This window comes from Akebia trifoliata, unplaced genomic scaffold, assembly GCF_017979445.1.
Source record: "Akebia trifoliata isolate Shusen 1 unplaced genomic scaffold, ASM1797944v1 Contig00579, whole genome shotgun sequence".
NCBI lineage: Eukaryota > Viridiplantae > Streptophyta > Magnoliopsida > Ranunculales > Lardizabalaceae > Akebia > Akebia trifoliata.
This window is the reverse complement of record NW_028237116.1, coordinates 1-10,642: the sequence shown is the minus strand read 5'-3', so window position 1 is coordinate 10,642 and position 10,642 is coordinate 1. Positions and strand designations below refer to the sequence as shown.

Below are 10,642 nucleotides of genomic sequence, written 5' to 3'. Positions count from 1 at the left end.
ACTATTTAATTCCGACTTATTTGCAAAATTGAGGCACAATGACTAAAATCTCTTATTTTTAGAAAAAAAAAGCTTTATTTGGCAATTGAATCCTGACTTATTCGCAATATTTTGAAAAAGGAATTTTATTTATTTCTAATAATTTTTTTTTGCATTAGGTTTAGTATGAAAACTACATTTTTATTACATGGAATTTTATATTTTGGTTAATATTCTATTTAATAGATAAATACACATTTTATATTTTTCATAATTAATTATATATATATATATATATATATATATATATATATATATATATATATATATATATATATATATATATATGGGAGCGGTTCAGCGGCCTTATACAAAACCCAGTTCTTTGCCAAGTTTCGTGGGCCATCGGATCGAGTGGCATCCTACGGTTGATATCGGCGTTTACGGTTTTAAAGTTCAAAACTTCTTAATTAACTTCGGCCCCCTGTTTAGTTTCTTATTCTATCATAAATCCCTCACACCTCTCTTCTTCGATCAGGAACCAAAACCAAGTTTCAGAACTTATACAACCTGTAACTCTCTCCCTCTTCTTCGAAATCGAAACTCTCCCTCTCTATCTCTCTTTAAATCAAGTTTCGGTTGGAATGAAACCTACCATCTCTCTCTCTCTCTGAGGTCAAGCTTGCAACCTTCGACTTGGCAAATTGATGCTCTGGATCTCTTTGTTGTAGAAATGGATGACGTATGAATCACAGAAAAAGATGAGGGCTTAATGGTGCTCCCAGTACAAACATATTCAAAGTAAGTTCGCTTACCAAGCTTTAAACCAATCAGTGGTTCGTTAGAACCTATTGAAGCCCGTAATCTTGGAGAAGTTCCATTATCCTCTACCCTCCCCAATTCTTTTTCCCCACCAACTTCTTTGGCAAAACCATTAACTGCCACAAAGTTGGACTTGGACATTTTAGTTCCCAAGTTTGATGAAGAATTGACGGAAGCTGAGATCGAGCTCTTAGATGAAGAACTGTTTCCCAAATCAAAACCAGAACCACCACCATCTCCAGACAAATATAGAGACTCATTATTGATTCCCCGTTCTGTTGATTGTATCTGTTTGGGAATCTCACTTTCTTTTCCATTGAACATCACCAGGTTCTCCCAATCCCACTGAAAGGGAGTTTTCGCATTCCACTCCATCATAGGAAGAACTTCACACAAAATGTTCTCCTTCAAATCACCCCAAATCTGCATGACACCGCAAGATCCCACATTCGTGAAACTTGAGAAAGAGCGAGATAGATTAGGTTTTCAAAGAAGAAAAGGAGAGAAAGCTGAGGGATTTGGTTACAGAGAGTTCGAAGAAGTGGGTTCTCTTCTGTTGTGAGGGATTTGAAACATAATTAATAACTTTTACAGGGGGCCGAAGTTAATTAAGAAGTTTTTAACTTTGAAACCGTAAATGCCGATATCAACCGTCGGATGCCACTCGATCCGATGGCCTACGAAACTTGGCAAAGAGCTAGGTTTTGTATAGGGCTGCTGAACCGCTCCCTATATATATATATAATTTTTATTTTTCAATATACCCAATTTTTTTCCTAGATTCGCCAACATTTTCTAGTTTTTTCTAAATATTTTGCTTGCCTAATTAATTTCGAACCCTTGACTTTGTCAGTAAGCTTTGAAGAAGGCATCTCCCAGCAAAGTTATGCCCATCATAAATGAAAGCTACCTTTTAAGTTGGCCGGGCTTTTCATTGAAAAAAGAGAACTAGATTAGTGAGTCAAGTTTTAAGCTTGCACTCAGGCTAACACTGCAGGTTATTCATTATTATTTTTTAGCTTAATGGGATTGATGTTTATGCCTAGCTTCTTAGATTTTTAACTTGTGCTTAGTAATCATCATCATCAGGTACTTGACCCCAAAATTTGGGGTTCACCCATTCAATCGTTTATAAAGCCATGTTGAAAACTTTATCTTGCCGTGGTGTTGAAACTCTTTTCCACCAATTTACCCAAATCTTCAAAGCACTCCAGCTCCCCTTCCCCTTCCATACTTATCACTTCAATCCCTAATCTAAATTTGAAACCATCCACCCAGAGCAGAAGACCCCTCGGCATTTTCCATGGAGAATAATTCACCTTCAGTTTCGCGCTATCCAACCTCGCACGACGAGCCGTGGACTTGTCCACCTCTAGAAGGCCTCCCAACTGAGCTCCTATCCATCTGAATGCGAAACTTCCCCACAGATGAAAAGGCAAACCGCTAATACGAACCCATGCTCCTCCTTCCTTCCAAGCTGGTTTAAGAGTGTTACAATCCGCAAACCAAGGTCGAAGATGAAAACTCGACGATCCCACCGATATTTGTCTTCTATTGTTCAGTTTTAAGAATTCCATTCTATCGCCCAACACTAGAACTTTAGAAGATGGTTCCCAATCTAATAATTTAATCAGTAACAAACGGCTTAACCCCTGTTTAATTTCTGTTAAGAAACCTTCCCAATCTGCTTCCTGCGTATTTGTCCTACAGATATAAGCCCACCTCCATTTTCTAAATCCCCTCCTCCTGTTTATACCTTGATTTCCCCCAGAACCGGAGCCTTCCTCCAACTTTGGTTTCATACCAACCTCTGTCGTAACTTGGGTTCTGCGAACCGCCTCCACCCACGACTTAACTGACCCCTCCTCCACCATTGGTGCCTTCATTTTCTCATCTGGGCTTAACAACACTCTCAAGGCAAGGCTTACTTCTCCCCACCCGCTGCCTCCAGCACCTTCTGGGAACAAAACCCCCCGCGAACGAAATCTCTTCGAGAATCGTTGCAATTTCAGGAACTTACCGAACTTATTTTGCCCGCCTCGTAGAATAAAAATTCTCCCATCCTTGGAAAATTTTGCTAAGAAAGTGTTCGGAATAGTTCTCGTTAGATCTATTTCTTTAGACACCCAAGCTGCCTCTTCTTCCTTCAGCTGTAATGACGATTCAAACTTCCTACCCATCTCCTTCACTTCTACACCTCTTCCATTTCGAATCCAGATTTCCTTAATCTCAAACCTCTTTCTCTCCACCGATATTAATCTTCTCCGCTCCATCATAATCTGCTCATTGGCAAAATCTGCTCATTGCGGGACAAAAAAAAAATTATTTTTGAATTTACCTATCCTTATCCAATCTTAAACCAAATTCTTAACCTAATCCCTAACCAGATTTCTCTAAATCCCCTATTTTGCCTAATCAAATTCCATTTATTCGGATCAGAAAGGGTGGCTTGAAAGACCGTTTGATACAGATGAAGTGTGCGAAGTGGTTAGTGGTCTGGGAAGTGATAAAGCTCCGGGGCTGGATGGTTTTTCCTTAGGTTTCTTCAAAGCTTGTTGGGAGACAGTTAAAGAGGATGTGATGGCAACCATAGAAGAGTTTTATAGGGATGGATTTCTCGATTTGGGCTCGAATAGCACTTTCATTGCTCTAATTCCCAAGATATTCGGTACGGAAGACATCACAGACCTTAGACCTATTAGCCTGGTTAGCTCTGTGTATAAGATCATTTCGAAGGTATTGGCATCTAGGCTAAAAACAGTGCTAAGTAGCATAATTGGTCTGGCACAAGGGGCGTTTGTTGCAGGGAGGTAGATCCTGGACGGGGTATTGATAGCCAATGAATGCATTGATTCGAGAAGAAAAGCCAAAATTCCAGGTTTGGTTTGCAAAGTAGATCTAGAGAAAGCTTATGATCATGTTAACTGGAATTTGGTGAAGTATTTGCTGAGGAGAATGGGTTTTGGGGAGAAGTGGGTTCGGTGGGTTATGAAATGTATATCCACATCTACCTTTTCGGTTTTGGTTAACGGATCACCAACGGGGTACTTCAGAAGTTCAAGGGGTCTTCGTCAAGGGGATCCGTTGTCCCCTTTTCTGTTTGTGATAGTGATGGAGGCCTTGGGTAGAATGATGTCAAAAGCGGTGGTGGAAGGGGAGATGACTGGATTTTCCACTAAGACAGGAGGGCATGTGATTTCTCACCTTCAGTTTGCGAATGATACTATAATCTTTTTGGATTACTCACCGAGACAGGTGAGCTTTTTAAGCGGACTACTAGGGTGCTTTGAGGTGATATCGGGCATCCCAGTCAATCTGCGAAAGAGTAAATTGTTTGCAGTGGGAGAAATTGAAGGGGTGGCCCGGCTAAAGGGGCTCTGGGTTGTGGGGTGTGGAGAGGCATTTCCAAAAGAATGTCGATTTTTAAGAAAAGAGTGAAATGTAAGGTGGGGAGGGAGGATAAGGTAAGATTTTGGGAGGATTGGTGGTGTGGGGATGAAATCATTAAAGATCAATTCCCGGATCTATTTGCGTTGTCGATGAAGAATAACCAGTTTATCTCCAGTTTCAAAGTCATTGACAATGGGATCACTAATTGGGACTTTGGCTTTAGAAGAATGTTTAATGATTGGGAGGTGGATAGTGTAGGGAGGTTAGTGTCCTTGGTAGAGAGCAGAAATTGGGAGTGCTTATTGGAAGATCAGAGAGTGTGGGGGGATTCTATAGATGGCAACTTTACAGTAAAGTCTTTTTACAAGAGTTTAGCGCATAATTTTGGGCTGTCTTTTCCTCACACTCTTGTCTGGGGTGGTAAGATTCCTCCAAAGATATCGACGTTTCTTTGGCTGGCGACTCTAGAGAGACTTGCAACGATGGATCAGTTAATAAAAAGAGGATTTATTGTGCCAAATCAGTGTTGTTTGTGTAAGTCTCAGGTGGAAACGGTGGACCACCTTCTCATGCATTGCCGGGTGGCGCATCACATTTGGTCGCATTTCTTAACTTTTTTTGGTTTAATAGGATGTCTCCCCAGATCACTCAAGTTGATTTTGGAATCTTGGCTGACATGGGGAGGGGCTTTCTTATCCTCGAAGCGGATTCTTTGGTTTTTGGCACCATTTGCAATTTGCTAGGGCATTTGGAAAGGGCGTAATCGATGCATTTTCGAGGGGAGAGAGGTTACTTTGGATGGTCTTATTCTCTCTATTCTGGAACTCATGTTTTCTTGGAGCAAACTGTATAAGGAGTTTAAAGGGGTTTTCTTTGAAGACTTTGTGGTGAGGTGGGAGAGGGTGTGCTCTTTGTCTGGGGACTAATTGTATCTCTTTTGTCTTTTCTTTTCTTTGTTTTGGGTTGGTCTCCTCGACCCCCCTTTTTTCTTGGCTTTTCTAATAAAATTATCTTTACCGATCAAAAAAAAAAAAACTTTATCTTGCCGTGCCCAAAACTCTTCAAGAGTAGGAGAGAACATATCAACCTCATCAAAGAATGTCCAGTTTGAAAGAGAATTTAGCGGTTTGTTTAAAGCACTTGCAAATTGATTGACAATCTTGTCTTATTACCATTCCTTACAACGACATAAAAAGAATTAACATCCACTACACTTTGCTATTTGTTCATTATTGAGATCTAAGTTAATAAATTTTGCAAGAAGTTGCAAAATGCAAACTCATTAAAATTGCAAGAATAGCATTTAATTACATCGGACATTAAAATTGCAAGAATACACATACCTCAAGAATTTGTTCCGCAATCGCATATACCTCAAGAATCCAACCTATGTAATTGTTGATCCCCTTTTATGGCTTCAACCTAATGGAGAGAGTCAAACAACAATAATAGGGCTTTAAAATTCCAAAAGTAACATTTAACTACATGATATTAAAATGTTAAAATAGAAAACCATCAGAACTGACCAAAATAATCTGCAGGTTTCAAATTTTACAAAATCCAAGAATATTTCGAGGTTAAGAAAATAGAAAGTCACCAAATATTTGTGAAACTTTGGTTTGATAATGGGTTTGGATCCAACAAGGGGTTTGGATCAATCGTCAGGTCAAATCGTGGTTTGCTACCAAGAAACAATTTAGGTCCAAAATAGAAACCTCATAAAATAATTTAGCTTCTTGTACTCAATTGGTTCACATTTATGAGCTAAAAATTATAGTTAACCAAAACCCACAAAGATTATAATCAAACTTGTAGTTTAAACAATTTGGTAGATCAAGGGTTAATTGATATGATGGTTCATCCGATGGTGATTTCGAAATTGATCAGAATTCCTTTGGTTCTTGAATTCTCCATTGATTGCAACTGAAGGTTGCAATTAGAAATCAATTTGGTGGGTATGATGGAAAGGGTATGGTGATTCCAGAATTTCTTTGGTTCTTGAACTTGCCATGGATAGCTCTAGTTTATGTTGATGTATGCTTGATGTAGAGCATCTAAAATTTTGAGTAGTTTCTTAATTCTATTAGGATTTGTTTCTATTTTCTAACTCTAGTAGGACTTCTATTTTCTAATTTTTTAAGATTTCTTTTTCATAGTTACTTTACTATTCCTTATTTAATTTTTATTTTTGTTTAAATTCATTTTTATTCTTTATGTTATAATTAGAAGTTTTTAGAAGTGTCCAAATTGAGCTATAATAGATTTAGATAGTTGCTATTATATTATAAATATGTTAGGAAAGTTACTTTTTAGTAACTTAGAATGTTTTTAACTTGTTATGATAAAGGTATCTACATAAAGAGCTTCAAAAATGAAATTCAGTGAATTCCAAACATATCAATTCAATTATCTTGTATCTCTTAATTACTTTTTAGCTTTATGCTTTATTTTTTTTTTCAACTATTGCTTGTTTATCAATTGAATCTATTAATTTAAATTGATTTTGTGTGTTCCATTGATCACGATCTCTTAATTCCTTTTAAATCTATTGATTCACACACTTCCGTTACATCAAGTGGTATTACTCGTGTGTCTGTTTAATGCTAATAAGAAGGAACTATTTAGAACAGATGATTGGCATTAAAATTATCTTAAATCTTTTTTTTTTTTTTTTCGAATAATAACTGAAAATAAAATATTTAGGTAAATTAAGATTTGTTTAAAAAGTAAATCAGCATGAGTCCAACGTGAGTACAAGACAAGTTTCTGGCATGGAAAATTCTAAAAATGGAGTGTCTTTGTCACTAAAAGAAGATATATATGATGCAAAAGTGCAATATAAGGAATTTGGAGTAACCTTAGTTTCTATTTAGGGTAGTAGTCTAAGTAAATATTACACATAGGATTGTTATTTATCACATCAACTGGAAACTTTGGATGTATACATTCTTTGCAAACTGCAAATAGAACCCCAATAATTATGTCAATGTGAAATACTGACTACACATCAATATATAAGGAAATTCCAACTATTTGACCAATGTGAAATACTGACTACACATCAATATATAAGGAAATCCCAACTATTTGACCAATGTGTTTTGTCTTATACAGGTTAAAAGTTTCGGAATGGACTGAGTTTTGGCAAGGATGATCTCTATGGTGTGGAGATCATCCTCTCCAAAAATCAGCTCTTTCCAAAACTTCTAACCCTGCTTTACAAGTTGAAGAATCGTGGATTGTCCATTTCTTTGTAAACTACTTTGATGGGGTTAGAAGTTTAGGAATGGGCTGATTTTTGGTGAGGTTGATCTCCTCATCATAGATATCATACACGAAAGATCAGCCCATTCCTTTAACCTCACAAAAAATCAGCCCATTCCAAAAATTCCAACTCATATAGGATAAAATGTGTTGGCTGCCAAATGGGGCCCACTTATTCATGTCTAGTGTAGTCAGGATGGGGGAATTATGGTTTCTTGCATTTGTTTTCATGCATGTGTTTTTTCGGTGACCCACTTATTCTTGAATTAATGGGTGTATAACCTGAGAGACTGATTGATTTTCCACATATGAAATGACTTGGAACCTATTGCTATAATTTTATTTACTTCGTCTTATAAATTGGCATTTGATTCAAGTTAGTTTTTGTTCATGTTTCCATATGACCATCATTGAGGCATGTCTGTCGTTGGTTGGTTTCTTCTTAACTTAAATAAGTTAATCTATTGTTCTTAAAGATGGATATCCTACCTCTAGTAATTGATAGAGGTGGATTTGGTGGTGGCGGTGTGTGTGTGTTTATGGTAGTGTGTGTAGGGTTCTCTTCTTTTTGGTTCTTCTAGAACATAAATTGCTTGCATCTCCAATTTTTTATTCAAAGAATATATTGATTCGACACCTTTTAATTTATTGGATGCACCATCTTATATTTCTAAAATGGTATGGTAGACATAGCTTGTGGTTTGAATTTAGTGTTTTCCTCCTTGTAATAGTGTTTGTATATGCAAAATGTTTTCCATGGACAGATACGAAGCATAGAAAATGATGAGGCTGCTTTAAGAACTTCCATCATTATATGGAAAATGATATGTTTTCTAGCTGCAATTGCTAATGTTTGTTTGAGCCAGAGTCTTGGTAAGATCCATCTTTCGATTAAAATGATTTGATGAACCTACACTCATGTTCATTCCATTACTACCATACTCATTATTTCTATTTTCGATTTCCATAAAAAAAAAATATAATTATTTGATGATATAGATCATAGATGTTTTTGTAAGGTGCAACTTGGCACTAAAAAATTGTGTATATTTAGATGGTTCAAGCATAGATCAATGATAAGAAGGTATTTGGTTTGGATTATTCGCATAATAATAATAATAATAATAATAATAATAATAATAATAATAATAATAATAATAATAATGCATACAAGTGAAGGTAATTAATGGTTTGAGGCGTATTACTACTATCTAAAAAGAAAATATAAAAGTTGTGCATGAGATTCACCATATCATCACCAATGTGTATCCCTTCAACATTCAACAAAGGCAGGATGATAGATTAGGTGAGTTAGTTTTCAGTTAGTATTTTTCTAAATAGAATTCTCTCCTATTAGCTACCTTGATTAGGATTTTTGTAATTAGGCTCATGTGATTATCTATTAAAACCCATTCAGATTCAAGTCACCATTTGTCACTGATGTGGATGTTGAGTCCTATTGCAGTAATTTTTGGGATCAGAATCCTATTAGTGACAATTATTTGTTCACAGGGAGGCTTCAAATGTACACCCTAAATCATTGCTTAGCCATGATTCATTAAGGAAGTTGAGTCTAGTCTTTCTAAACTCCTTAATAAGACTTTGGTTTATATGTTATTTACCCAAATCTTGTCCCTTCACAACATAATACCTTTTTATGGGTAAGCTGGACTTGAATCCACGACCTCAAAGCTGCTTTGCAATGTGTCAAACCAATCGAGCTATGGGTCTAAGCCCAGACATAACTCATACATAAGGCCCATTGTTTAGAACATTCCCACAAACATAAGTTCAGAGAGTGCCAAAGTCATTTCCCCAAGCCCAATCATGCCTCTGTTGTACATTTGAGTGAACATGCTCCCTCCGAAAAAATAGATGGTCCTCACTGCATTCCATCTCCCTAGTGCGTCGAGCATGCCAACCACTTTTTTTTTCTACAACGCAAGGATTTGGCCACCAAATCCTATTCTCCAATCAGGTCAAACCTATGATGTAGCCTATATCCTATTGTAGAATGTGGGGAGCACGTAAGGCTCGTTAGAACCTGTGCACCTCAATGATGCGTACCGATCTCTGTTTTGCAGCTACACAATGTGAAGTAATAATAGTCTTTTCTTTTTCTTCTTTTCTGCTCTCCCTCTGTGTATGTATATTCTCTGTTCTATATATCCTCTAATTCTCTCTCATATTTGTTTTGCTGTCACATCATTACTTATGTAGCTAGAAATTCAAATAAGAAAGATCTTTGTACATTATACCCAGTCAAAAGAGAAGTATAAAATATTCCTACTAAAAGCAGTATAGGTTTTTAGATGCTGAAATTTTCAGCATTTAAGGGTTGAAATCTAGCACTCATCCACGGTTTATAGGAAAATAAAATTAGGGCTTGAAATGTTGAAATTTAGGCAAAAAGCAGAGTTTTAGGATAGAATCAATAAATAAATGGAAGTTGGACGAAGGATGTGTTTGTAAATTGAGAGTTGAATATGAGAGTTAGGGTGCGTTTGGAAATTGAAGTTTGGGTGTGATAGTTGGACTTTCAAGAGTCAAACTCACAAAAGTTCAACTTTGGAAAATTGATTGTAAGAGTTAAATATAACTTCGATGTTTGGTTATTGAAATCCACTCAAAATTAACAGTTGAAAGCATCAGTCCATATCCTACTCTAATGGCTTGAGTATCAAGAGATGGAGAGAAGGTATCACGGTTTTTGTTTTCTTAGAATTCATTATTTTATTTTGAAGGTTCCTTTTGCTCAGATGGGTATCTAAATTTAATACATTGGGAAAGAGATCCTATTATTATGGTCTTCAACATGAAAATATGAAGGAGAGAGAGAGAGAGAGAGAGAGAGAGAGAGAGAGAGAGAGAGATTAGTGATTAATGATAATTTGTTAGTGGTTGAAGGTTAGTATTTAGTGATGGATTAGAAATGATCAATAATTTGACTTTTCATCAAACAATAGTTGAGATGTCCTATGCATAAATTGATCCTCATGTTTGCTAATTTTTAATCATAATATTGGTTTATTTTTGTGCATCACTTTTATGTTTATTGGATTCATAATTTTTTTGTTTTGAATGCGTTACTTGAGCAATATGCCATCCATTATTTCAATTCCAATTCCAATTTGAATTTGAACCACTTCCAATCATCATTGTAGAGTATTTTATGTACACACTAGGT

At 36.3% G+C, this 10,642-nt stretch overlaps 1 pseudogene; it reads right to left on the bottom strand.

Moving 5' to 3' along the window:
• Positions 1-563: 563 nt before the first annotated feature.
• Positions 564-1,176, bottom strand: LOC147381311 (squamosa promoter-binding-like protein 12 pseudogene; annotated as a pseudogene).
• Between the last annotated feature and the right edge of the window lie 9,466 nt (positions 1,177-10,642).